Source organism: Dermacentor variabilis, chromosome 8 (genome assembly GCF_050947875.1).
Source record: "Dermacentor variabilis isolate Ectoservices chromosome 8, ASM5094787v1, whole genome shotgun sequence".
Lineage (NCBI taxonomy): Eukaryota > Metazoa > Arthropoda > Arachnida > Ixodida > Ixodidae > Dermacentor > Dermacentor variabilis.
The window spans coordinates 161,300,920-161,313,810 of record NC_134575.1 but is presented as its reverse complement, the minus strand read 5'-3'; the positions used below and the strand labels follow the sequence as shown (position 1 = coordinate 161,313,810).

The following is a 12,891-nucleotide window of genomic DNA, read 5'->3' as shown; positions in this document are numbered from 1 at the left end:
CTCCGAAATTTTCGATGCAGCAAACACATGTCTCATCTACTTCTGCATATTTGCTCCAATATGTTTTTGTCCTTAGAAAACTGCCTCGCGCCTCAAAAAGCAAAGCACTGTCATTTGTGTTGTCGTACAGATTTTCCCTTATAATTTTTTCTAATTCTTGTAAATCTCCATGGTCCTTTTTGTTTCCATTCTTTGTATCCAATTACCTGTCTCTTTCACTCACGTTCTTTCTTATGACTCCTCGGGCCGAATCTTATAACTGTTGGGAAGGGGAGCGGTTCACTTGGCCTCATCTGATTGGTCAAAATTTTTCTTGCGTCAGAGGTCATCAAAGGCAGCGGGGCGGCACCACAAGTAATGATCACGTCACGCATCTGTCAATCATTTCCAAAGCGAACTCATCTTTGGCTAAGAGCGTAACCAGCGAAAGGGTAGCCCGCTTTTCGTCCCGTTGCTGTGGCTTGGCTGTTGGTTTGCGACCCTGGCCGCGCGCGCCGGTCGCGGGACCCGACAGACACGCGGGCGTCGCGCGCGTAGGCGTTGGTTGTTTCGGAGGCTATTACTATGTCGTCTGCTTGTGGTTGCTCTTTCAGTGCCGACCGCGGCTGGAAGTGCGATACGCGTTCGAAGAAATGAGGGATAATGATTTGCGCCACACCTGTCGGCTTTCTAAGTAGACCCTTTGCAGGATACGCTATCAACTCGAAGAGACCCTGGTGCAAGGAATTACGCGCTACGGTTCGTCGCCAGCCGCCTGCAGTTCCCAGAGGTTGGTCAGAAGCGAAGAATTTATGACAAAAGCCTAGATCTCTGCTGCAGACACTGTCTGCAAAGTTGCTCACGATGTTACTGTGTTGGCCGGTAGAAGGGCTGGGTCAGCTTTCCCGTGATATCCTCTTCAAAGCCAGTGTCAAGGAGATATTTGCATGCCGAGATCAAATTCCCACTGCTGTCTCCAGCGTGAACAGCTCTCAGATTACCATTCAGCAATTAGACAGGTTTAACCTAGGCTGGTCCAGCGCTACCTTCGTTCGGCTGATAAAATTGTACAGTCAGGACGGGATGATATTGTGGAGCTGCCCTTCTTTCGCTGCCCTTTCTTCTCTAGTTCGGTAGTGCCGCACTTTAATCCTCAATTTCACGGCGCAGCGCGCACCACCAGCACCATGCTCATCGGTTTTACTTCGCGCATGCAATGCAGCGCTTGTATATTGTGATGTTCAATGTCAAGTTCCATTACGACTATCGCGCGACGCGCCGTGGGGCAGATCGCAGTGATAGCGGCACTGGGAGCTGATGACCAAAGGCGAAATAAGAAGGAAAATTCATATAGCCGGCTAGTAATGGTGGCCGTAAAACCGGTTCACGGTTTTTTTCCCGCTCGCTAGTTAGGAAGTGCTGGCAGCACATTCCTGTTGCGTGCATCATGCAAGCTCCTGGTAGCAGACGACGTAGCGCTGCGCTCTGTTAACTCATTTACGCTTGCGATGCCACCTGTAGGCTGAGAATGAAACAATTAATAAATTACTTCTGCGTTGATGAAACGTTCGGCAACACGCTTTTATTCTTCAGAAATTGCCGTATAATATTCAATTTATATTTAGGTAGCGAGCGGAAACATTCTGCAGTTTTTCGATTAGCTCGTCCTAATATTACCTACATTGGAGAGGTACACTCTAAGAAAAAAGAGTAAAAAGTGAGTCACGGCAACTTGACTCTCTTTTTTCTTACGAAGACCCATTTTCGCGCGGGTAGAGTTACAAAACAAGAGTCAACATTTGTGTATGGGTCGTTTGACTCTTAATAGCAGGCGAAGAGTCATCGTGGAAGATCGCGACTCCTCTGATATTCGAGATGAGTCTGGCGAGAGAAAGATTAAAATGCTGGAGAAGAAATACCAGATAACGTCTTCTGTTTTAGGCAGGCCGTCGGGTTCCTGTCCTGGTTGTAATGCGGTGTATCATTCTTTCGTCCTTGTCATGTTCTGCAATTACATCGAACTCTAAATATCGATTTTCCTTGAACATGTTTGTTAATACCTCACACGCTTAAGCGATAGCTGGCTTCCTATGCTAAGGAAGACCCGGATTTGTCACACTGGATTCTGACCATAAGTAAATCTTAAAAAAAAAAAGCATTGGCTGCTAAAGAGAGCACAGCAACGAGATGAGTTCAGTAGGCGCACTCAACAGGGTCCATTGTAAGTGTAATTGCGCTGCGTAAAATTAAATGTTGAGGATTCAGGTTCCAAAATCAAGATCTTGTTATGAGGAGCACGGTAATGGAAAACTGCAGATTTATTTTCAGCAGCTCGAGTTATTTAACGTGCACGGAATGCACAGTATACGCGCGTTTTCGCATTCTGCCTCCATTGGAATGCGACTGCTGCGGTTGTGATTGGACCCGTGACCTCGAGCTCAGCAGCGCAACACCAAAGCCGCTGGGCTACCGCAGTGCGTTGCGTTCCGCGACCAGAAACAAATATTAGCGTACGCAGCACTGCTTTTGAAGCCCCTAGATATGTAAAAACAAAAATGTAGCAGTTTCCCCGCAATGCTGCATGAACCACTGCACGAACAACTGCATGAACCAAGGTTCGTAGTTTCATCGCCTGAATAAACTGTAGTAAACAATCGCTTACTCCGTAAATTAGCAAGCAGGGGGTCACGCGCGCAGGTGCAAGCATAACCAGATCTCACTCAATGACCGCGAACACTCGCTGTCACAGCGTCGGCGTGATGAAGGGCGCGAACAGAGCGGACAGAACGCTTCTGCGGCCTCGTCCTTTAAAGCGTCTCCGAAACTTGAAATGGCGCTATAAGAATGCCCCCCTCCCCCCTCCCCCCTCGGCTTTGCACCCATCGGAAATTATCTGAAAGACAGAGCGAGAGTGGCGCCAGACCGGGCTGTCGCAACGGCCAGAGGAGAAGCGTGCTAAACCAGCGTCTCCTTTCCCCGGCCTGCGCGCGTTTTATCCCGTGACCACCTATAGATAATTGGGGCACCCATCCAGGCACTATACATCTCGGCTCACCCTCGTACACTTCCTCTAACGCGCACAGCCAACGGCGCAGGATAGGATCTTATCGCACTTGACTTTATACGTAAGCTCACGGCAACACCGACAGATATATTTCGGCGATTGGGTCCATAGAATTGCTATCGCAAAATTCGCAATAAATAGAAAATTTTGCTAAGGACCAACCACGCTGCTTCTCCATGTCGTGATTGAGCGGTGAACGATAGTTCTAGAAAATGTGTTGCTAAATCTCCGCCAAATGACTACGCCCGCATTTGGTGACAGAGGCACACAGTCGCAAGAACTTGTGGAGGAAATACCGGAGTTCTGGCAGCTTCAGGTGCACCAGATCATTCAGTAACACGGGTGGCTTTGTAGTTCTACCTTACATCAGAGCAAACTGCACTCGACAGAAATCAAGGGCAGCAGCACCGTTATAGCTAAACAAATTAAGGACAATTGGGCCGCTTCTTCACACTTAGAGCACGCTCCGACAGCCCAACGATAGATATTTCAGACGCAACCACACTCGAACGAGCAAATTTTGCTTCTGCCAAGTAAACGTAGCGGGTATTTCAAGACGCGTGTAAAATTCATGGCGGTTTCATTCGTGAACATTACTTAAGTGACGTAAAATTATCAGTGAGCAAAACAGTTTTTACTTCAACGCGAGGAAACAAAACCGAAACTAGCGCAACTGTTTTGCTCAGTTGTGCAGATCCAAAATGATCCAAAGCCGAAGCCGTCAATAGCATGACGCCCTTTGGTAGTTGCGCAAAGGTCGATTGGTTGCGCTGCATCACGCGTGAGTACGTTGTCGTTGAGTGGTTCTGAAATCGCTGCGTTAGGGGCGGCTGCAACCAGGCGATGCGGCAAGTTACGGTGGGAACTTCTGTCCGTGCTGTGTGATTGCGACGAAGGGGACCGCCGCCAGCAGCAGCGTGTCGCCGATTTCGTCTTTGCCGACATCGAGCAAGTGCAGCTCGCCGGCCCGTCACAAGCGCCCGAAGTGTTGCGGTTTGCACTGCATCTTTCATTGTGATATGGGAGATCTCAACGGACAGAGACGACCAGATGCATACGAACGACTGCCAGCGGGGAATGACCTGTGCCATATTTCTCTTAACGTCTCAGGTAAGCATATAAGCTTTTGTTCCGCGTTTACAAACGGCGCGTACTCGGCCCTTCCGGTATGGCTACATTTTGCGCCACGTTTCTCTTGGCAGTTCACAGACGTTTCTTAAAGCGCAAGATATACTCCGACGTAACGCGCGCGCGGTTAAGCGACGTCGGTGAAAAGCGCGCAGTCTACAGTCCGGCCTCACGGCGTAGCCGGCGTGCCCAGGTGCGCTTGTGCGCTTGGAGAACACAACGCCGCCGGCGCGGACATAGAGCGTGTTCTATTTCACGCGGCTGCCGCTAGACCAGAATGCACTGCGCACTGTAGCGGCAGGGAGCAGAAGGCAGAATGGCGGCCTGCGGTGCGCGTACTGACAGTGCGGCTGTGGTTTTTTCAGCATGCTTGTGTGATGACAGCGCGAGTGTGTGTATTTTTCTAATTTTGAAATGTGTTTTATTTTAGGTATTCAAGAAAGGGCAACAGCCAGAAGTCGCCATCTTATCCAGCACGTTATGGGTGAGGCAAATTGTAGCAGGCACTTTTGCATATCTCATTAGCATATGATACTATCTGTTGTAATTTTGGTGTCCACTTTCCTGTGTTTATGCATTTTAGTATTATTGTGCAATGGGTAATAGTTTTACATTGAGACAGAGTAATCACCCAAAAGGGAGACATGGCTGGAGGAGACAACACACACAAGCCTCCTTTGTCCGTATCTCTATGTTGCGCAGTTACTCTGCCGTTATCTACCAACAAGCCCAAGTTCCTCATCAGCTACGTTTACTAATGATCCGTTATTACAGTTTCATTGACACAACATTGAAAGTACAGAGGTACACAGGAAGACAGAGACTTGACATGATGAAGAGCCGTAGAACAAGGAGCATCGCTGGAGCGAATGTTTCGAGAAAAAGATTTTTCTCAAAACGTTGGCTCCAGTGAATTTTCTTGTTGTATCAATATTTACGGTTAAAAGAAAGCAGTATTGCTCTTGTTCAAGTATTATGCATTATGGAATAAAAATTAGCAGGGTGAAATATCAGGAATGTGAAAATTCTTGTATATTCCAGTGCTAGAGCGAAAGCCAGAAAAACAAGATGTAGACAACCACATTGTTATATTTCACTGCCCAGTTTGGCCAGCGTCATTCCGCGCTTGCACTTTGTTGCATTAACAGCCACTGGAATTCGTTAATTGAATTAGCTTGGTGATTTACTTATGTTAAGAGAATTTTAACTTGTATTAATCCAGCTTAAATAATGCATGTAAGGACATTTACAATGACATTTTAAGGTCGCAGGCTTGCGCTTGACTAGCACATCACTTGATGGTATGTGCTCAGGTTTCAACCGTGCTTCCATGCACAAATTGGTTGCACATTCTTTTTTTCATTGCTTGGATTTTCATAAACATAAGTACCGTTTCTTTTTTGTTGGGGTTCTAGTTGTGTCGTAGGACCTAACTGTTTGCCTTTATTTGTATTGGTAGCCAAGTTACACAGACAGCTCAATTTTTATTGTAAATCGTGACAGAACATTTGTGAAAATTTGTTGCAGTTACACCCTGGTGGCTCCTGCCCCTGCGTCCTGCCACCACCCTGTCCTGACTTCGTCCACTGCGGAGTTGGGAGCCTTTGGCGGCTTCTGCCACTGCATCCTGCTACGACAATGTCCCAACTACGTCCACTAGGGAGTTGGCAGCCTAAGTGATAATGCCAAGCAGGCTGACAGCCGACACAAAGATTCAGGTAAATACCTGTAATTAAGCGGCGTCTTTTTGAGTGAAGTGGCTTGTAGCCACTCAGCAATGAAAGAAGTAACTTCGAAGCAGTTTAGACTCCCTGCTATGTATGCAGGGATGCTCAAGTCCATGCATTTTATCTTAGCTGCCAAGAGCCTATGTGTATTAGACAAAACGCGATGCAAATTTTGAAACTACAAGAGACCACTTGTACAATTTTTTTCCTTGCTTAACACAAAAACTACTTTGATAAAGCTTTACCAATTTAAAAACAATACAATGTACTCTCATACATGATATTCGACATAAATTCGCTACGGCTGCCTCAGTGGTAACTAGGCTGATAAACATACACCAAAACTGACTCCTTTTCCAAGTTCATCCTCCTCTTTCTGCACTGCTGCATCATGTATCTTTCTGAAACCAGTTCTTGCACACAGCACAAGTCCTAAACACGTCGATTACATAAATTTGCAGCTTTCGCTGTTGGTCACTTGCGTGAAAATAAAGTTAATAAGCCATTTTGTCCACTTTTAATCAGCCGTAATAAACTGAGCGGTGGCTAATAAGCAGTTAAGTTTTTGGTGTAAGGCCTCTCTTCATTGTCATTAAAAATTTGGCCCTCTTAATGGAGGAACCAATTCTTTGGATATGCCATTTTATGATGCATAGTTTGGCGTGTTAAACAAAATTTGATGTAGTGTTTAGGCCAGTAAAATTTTTCTTTTGCTTTAAGTATTGCGTGAAATTGAGATTTGTTCTATATTGAAGGGCCCCCAGTTTTCAAAAAGAAATTCCAAGTAGTCATGTGCCAGGTTGGAACAGCTGGCATGGAATAGCCTACTTACACAAATAGGGAGGGTCATTTACACTTGACTTTATGTTAAGATACTATTATTGATCCACAAAAGACAATATGAAGGATTCCATCCTATAATCAGCTCTTCACATTCATTTACACTTTTGCACATTTATATAACTTGAGTCTGGCGACTTGTGTCTGTTTTCATCATCTGCTATGTGCAGATGGCAAACTTCAGAGTTGCCTTATGGTGCAGAATATTTTGGTGCTTATTTATTTGGATCTCTGTTTTTCAGGTTGCCTCGAAATTTTACCCAAGCCAGGCCACACACTCATTCCAGGCCTCTTGCGAACAATGTATAACCAGGCTCAACGCATCAGTGCCGAGTGAGTCCGGAGATCAAGGAAACCTGCTGTGCAACCAGCGTGCAACACTTGGTGACCCCTCTACGTGTTCCATCTATTTCACAGCTACACCTCAGCTTCCATCTATCCAAGCAGCATTACCAGCTGTGGTCACTTATCGAACCATGGATGAATGTTGGGGTGGAGTGATTTGAACAGACATGCTATTTGTCTCTTCAAATTCTTTGCAAATACTTCTGTTATTATAATTCATATGTTTCTTTGCTACCTAGTTTTTGATAGTTCCTTTCTCTTACAGTTCTCACCATCAACTCCTGCTATTATAATGTATACCTGTCTTTATGCCCCGTTTCTCATAGTTCTTTTGTACTTGTGGATGTAATTGATAGGTTCTTAATTCTTGTTTTACAGAAGGCTAAAATGCAAACTTACGGTATTTTTTCTTCCTTTGATAACCTACAGCACTGCCATGTGTTCAAGAAATGTAACATCGCACAGGCTCCGGTGCAGGATAAATTTAAGAGCAATGTAGAGTACTTATTTCAAGCACCCATTATTTTTGAAGAACTCCAGGATATAGGAGCACAAAGAAAACATTAAACTAGAGAGACATGGGTTCCCCTCATAAGTCTGGTAATAATGTGACTTCCTTTCACTGCAAAGATACCAGTGGTACTCACATACAAGGTTTGAGACATAAAAGCTATGATACCCTTGGCTTCTCTCAGTGCTTATTTAACACACTGACGAATGTCAAAGGCAGCATAGGTTTCATGCACACATTGGTTGTGTTACACCTTTTGAGTATTACATTTCTCAAACACACAGGTTTACAGCAGTACTTTAAATAGCAGATGTATTTCCTAATTTTCAGAATTTGTTAATGCAAGATTAACACTACAGATCATGTAAAATAATTTTACAGACTATATGTCCATGGATGCATGCTTCTGATGTGCCATGTGGTCGGGGGATGAATGTCTTTATTTCAGATTTAAATATTGGCTTCCAGGTCTGGGTTAGTCTCCAACACTGAGTATTCTAGGTCAGAGCCCATTTACTAGAGGAAAGTTAATTAAACTAGGAAATATAAACATCAAAAGATCTTGTTCGGCACACTAATGCGACAATCAGCGAGGTTCTTTGTGCATTCATTTCCAAATTTGTGAGATTATATTTTGGCTGGTTTCACTAAAGCGAGAACAAATATTTGTTTATTCTCACACTAGAGTTGGCTACCCCCATTCGTATACAACCCCTTTACAGGCTAAAAATTCAGTGTACTAATAGGCTGTTTTTTTTGCGCACTCAGCGTTAAGGGATCGAAACGGTGACATACAACAGAATGCAGAAAAATGACTAAGGAATACAAGCAGGGCGTGGGGCTTTTTAGGCAGATGCGTGCGTGTGCTATCTATAAAACTCCCTATGGTATGCCTGAAGGCATTTTCTAACTCTTTTGTAGAAACACTGACACCCACTTATTAAGGGGAAATGCTCCTCAAAACAACTTTTTTTAATTATTTGTACTCGAGATTTGAATATACTATCATTCATAGGGAGTTTATGTAGATTTGAATTGTCATAGGTTTTTGTGTAGCTGGTGTCTTTTTAGTTATATCCTACATAGTGACAAAATATTTTGATGGGCACTTTTTGTCTATAAAAGTTTCGCAAATAGTTTCATGCCGTATCTTATTTAGCTAGTTGCATACCGCAAAGTGGCGATACCTATCCAAACAGCTTGTACAATTACTGGAACTATGCAAGAAATATTAGGCCACTTTAAATAATTTTTACAGATTGCAATTTCAATTAGATATCAGTATTCTGCTTATCTTGAAGAGTATGTATGCCAAATTTCATTTGTATAGGACAATTAGAAGTGCACAAGGTCATTCTCATGCTATTATGAGAAAAAATTATTGAAGTATTCTCAATAATTTTTTTTTCACAGTACATGAGAAGTATACAAGATTAGTAGGCAGGCCTGCCTGCCTGCCTACTAATCTTGCGTACTTATAGTAACTTTACATGCTGTTTGAATAGATATCGGCACCTTGCAGTCTACAGGGAGCTAGTTAGCTACAGCACACTGCTTTTTGTGACAATTTAATACACAAGAAAGTGCCCGCAAATATCACTATGTATTTTGTCGTTGTGTAGGACATAACTCAATAAGCAGCTAAACAAAAACTAATGGAATATATGAAAACTGCATGAAGAACTATACAATTGGCTCTCTTTTCAAACCTCTAGTACAAATAAAAATATTTAGAGCAATATTGAATCAGCAAAATGTTCCCCTTGCTACAGTGACCTCCAACATAGCGACGCAAAGTTTAAGGCAAGTCCTTTTGTCGAAGCGAATCTGGGCTGTTTTCCCAGGGGCTTCTGTTAGAGACCGTGTATTTTCCTGCATTTGCCAGAAGTGCAATACTAAAATGTTTGTGAATGTGGAATTGGTATTGGCACACTAACAGGAAAAAAGACAGTTCTGTGAAATGTAGACTTGATTATAACTTTGGTTGACATTTACATTTTGGCTCCTTATATTTATTTTGTGTTTTGTAGTAAGTGTTTCAGCGGTGACTGCCACTAATTATTGAACATAACTGCTTCATGACAGTGCGACAATTTTCACTAACAAATTTGTAGCAGTTGCAGGCATTAAAATTACAGTACTCAGTAACATCTACTTTGTAAGAACTCAGACTAGCACCAGTTCTGAGATGCACATACCCAAAAAAGTAACGATCAAATAGATTTCTCTGCCACACAGAATTGTCCAACAATGCTTACAGAAGGCTTTTTGGCAAAGTAATATCTGAAAGAGCAAAGCATGTTCCACCAAGTATGGTGACAAATATTTCAGAGATGCCAGTCTGAGGACTCCTACAAACTAACAATACCTTCAACACTGACTAGCTTCAATAATGGGATGTCAGCATTTTGGTGAAATTAATGAAACATCAATTATTGTGATCTTGTTTAAGAAGACATTTGCAATTATCATGCAGTTCTAACCTCTGTCACTTTTGTAAATATTTTCCAATTATTTTTTCAGGCTACAATTTTTGGTAATAATGGTATTCATTGCAGAAAGAGCTAGTACATGGCCTTTAATAAAAAAGGTACTGGTTATTGTCGATTTTCTGTCTTCAGCATTTGTTCTGTTCCACAGCTGTTTCTTGAAATCTGAAATGATGTACCCAACTCTTTGTTAGCGATAAACAGGGAAATCTGTCAGTATGTTTTGTTTAAAATGCAGCTGATCAACCCAATAGTTAGGCTATTTGCTAATTATAAATTACAACGATAATAGTACAGGACCATAAAAACAGATTGACGCTGAATGACAGCTGTGCCACACTATGTGCATGTCAGAAGAGCCAAATGCTCCAGAGAGAAAGCAACAGTAACTCATTGTTCGTCATCTTGTACAAGCAGATTATGGGCCAGATGTAATTTATGCTCAGTGAATCCATAAATCAGTCATGTGAGGTGTCTCACTTTAGTTTGCAAGTTCGAACTTCTTGTAATCTTGCTTGTTTTTATTTTGTTTGTTTTGTGAGCATGAGTGACTTGGTTGCCTTGCCACATATTGTCAAATCTGTTTCTTCGTCACTGGGAATCGCAAAATTTCATTTACACATAAAATTCCCAGTTCCTGATATGGCAGGCTTCGAGCTTAATTCTCTTATCTTTCATATGTTTTTCTACGAAAAGTTATATCATTCATTGAAACATATCCATGCAATGCACAGTGAGAACCCAAATTATAAATATCTGTTCTTGCTTTCTACCTTGCTCTACAACATAATGAAGATACAAAGCAAAACTATATGTTTTCAATTGTTCCCCATAACCATAGCTTCGCTTAGAATTTGAAAAAAAAATTGACATCCTGCTATGGTGTGAGAGTTGCTTTGGGCACCAAGTGAACTGCGTGGCACCTGTGCTAGAGTACACAACAAAGCAGAAAATCACACCAGATTGGAATGGCAGTGGTAAGTTAAGAACAGATGTTTTATTTCACGCACCACTAATGTGGCTTATCATCAGCTCCTGTTTTGTTTTGTGGGAACGCATACATTGGAAAAACAATTTTTTGGACCAATCTTACCTTAGCGGGAACACCAGAGAAAGGTAGAAATCAAGAACAGGTATTCACACTTGGTATTGAACAGGTATTGCCCACAGTGTATTATCTGTATATGTTTGACCCTACAAAAGGCTATTGTGGTAGATAATCATAAAGACAAAGACAAAAGAATTAAAAGAGGTATGTGTCAGTCATCCGTCCGTGACCTCCAGTGTTTATAGAAACACTTCTTTCTGGATATGTGCCAAGCTATAGGGAGGCTTTCCGTAACTCAGTCATGCTTTCCAAGTTAAAAATCGGAATAAGGACAATCACAAGAACATTGTATGAGTGATTTGTAAATGTGACACCTAATGTAACTTAGTTATGTATGTGCAGAGAATAGATTACAGCCAGTGCATAATCTGCTCTTACAGGAGGACTTGTGATCAGTAAAAGAAGCCTTCCTCACATCTTCCTCTTAGTTTCTTTTGGATCTTGGTGCACCATGTGTATTGTTACAGCTGCGTGCATGCAGCTAGGTATAGGTTGTTTATGTGTTCTGCTTCTTCCCTTGTCCGCATCATTCATGTGCTATCTTTGCTGTAACAAAATACAGCTTCCTGTGCTACATATTTTGTCAGCGTATTTGCATTATGGCAAGTTTTGTATTAGTGGTTATTGCAATCTGTGAAATTGTCTGTGTCAGCTATTATACTTCGTCCTGGAAAAGTATGTTTGTCAACATAAATAAACAATTAGTATAAATGTTGTTGTATTTATTTTTGCAATATTGTCAGTTATGAAGTTTTTATGCACTGTTGCATGTTGTATGACAGAATAAAATTGATGCACAACTTTTTAATGTGGTATTTTTCAGATCAATTTTCAACTGACGCTAACACGCACAAGTTGTGTGGGAAAAGTGCCAACAAGAGTACCATGAGGTAAGACAGCTGTTTTTACTGTTAGATTGGATTATCAATTGCCAACCAGTTGTTTTCAGCAAGCATAGTATAACGCATAGATTATATAATCTAAGTTGGAATATTGTTTTTATTGCACATCATTATCTGGGTCTCCTTTCTACATAAGTACAGCCTTTTTTATTTGTTATGTGTAGCTTACTTGCTTAGGATATTAAATCGTAAGTTCTAAATAAAAACACGTCTTGGAGAACAGTCAAATAGGTTTAACTTTTAAATCTTTTGACATATTATAAGAGACTTCTGCAGTGGTGAATTGAACTTCGACATGAGTTACGTAATATTTTGGGGTCTCATTATGGTTCTGAGTGGCATTGCAGTGTCATGCATATGCACCTGCAGGCTACATATGGGATGTTTATTTAAGACTTTTGCTTGGTTGGCTATTTATTCCAGTTTAATAGTAATGAGAACTGTCTTGCTTTCAAAGTGATTCTGGGCTGACTGATACACTTGAATTTTTGAGAAGACAATAACAAAGGGTGATGAAATAACTTTTTGTTGCTAACCTGCCATGTCCTTTTTGGCAAGTTCGCTATGGATTCTTTCGTATATGTTGTCTTTTCACAGAAGTCATCTTGAGAACTAGCCGTAGTCGTGTGTACTTACAGCAGAAGTTGGTGACACATGTTGAAAAGCGGCTCGACACTGCCATCCGAGAGTCAAACAATTTGCATGGATTAGTTAATTTACTCTATTTGCAAGAGCCTTGCACCACGCACTAAGGGTAACTTGACACACACTGCTGGAGTCATCAGACTCATCACGAAT

General features: G+C 42.0%; 1 long non-coding RNA gene across 1 annotated transcript; it reads left to right on the top strand.

Moving 5' to 3' along the window:
• The first annotated feature begins 4,599 nt into the window (after positions 1 to 4,599).
• LOC142590699 (uncharacterized) lies at positions 4,600 to 11,986 on the top strand. The gene is made up of 3 exons (XR_012830225.1): positions 4,600 to 4,655; positions 5,699 to 5,889; positions 6,981 to 11,986. It is a non-coding gene; the product is annotated as an uncharacterized LOC142590699 (long non-coding RNA).
• Positions 11,987 to 12,891: the final 905 nt, after the last annotated feature.